This window comes from Bison bison, unplaced genomic scaffold, assembly GCF_000754665.1.
Source record: "Bison bison bison isolate TAMUID 2011002044 unplaced genomic scaffold, Bison_UMD1.0 scf7180017861871, whole genome shotgun sequence".
NCBI classification, from domain to species: Eukaryota; Metazoa; Chordata; class Mammalia; order Artiodactyla; family Bovidae; genus Bison; species Bison bison.
The window spans coordinates 45,352-45,853 of NW_011492443.1; the positions used below are offsets into that span (position 1 = coordinate 45,352).

General features: G+C 40.8%; 1 protein-coding gene across 1 annotated transcript in view; it reads right to left on the minus strand.

Moving 5' to 3' along the window:
* The window catches only part of LOC104983186 (olfactory receptor 5B12-like), a 10,717-nt gene that overhangs the window by 8,178 nt on the left and 2,037 nt on the right, over positions 1–502 (minus strand). The gene's annotated exons all lie outside the window — the stretch shown is intronic.

Here is a 502-nt window from a genome sequence, read left to right on the forward strand (position 1 = left end):
ATATCTCAGGTTATTGATATTTCTCCTGGGAATCTTGATTCCAGCTTGTGCTTCTTCCAGCCCAGCGTTTCTCATGATGTACTCTGCATATAAGTCAAATAAGCAGGGTGACAATATACAGCCTTGACGTACTCCTTTTCCTATTTGGAACCAGTCTGTTGTTTCATGTCCATTTCTAACTGTTGCTTCCTGACCTGCATATAGGTTTCTCAAGAGGCAGGTCAGGTGGTCTGGTATTCCCATCTCTTTCAGAATTTTCCACAGTTTATTGTGATCCACACAGTCAAAGGCTTTGGCATAGTCAATAAAGCAGAAATAGATGTTTTTCTGGAACTCTCTTGCTTTTTCGATGATCCAGCGGATGTTGGCAATTTGATCTCTGGTTCCTCTGCCTTTTCTAAAACCAGCTTGAACATCTGGAAGTTCACGGTTCACATATTGCTGAAGCCTGGCTTGGAGAATTTTGAGCATTACTTTATGTCTTAACTAATTTCTCTTCTGT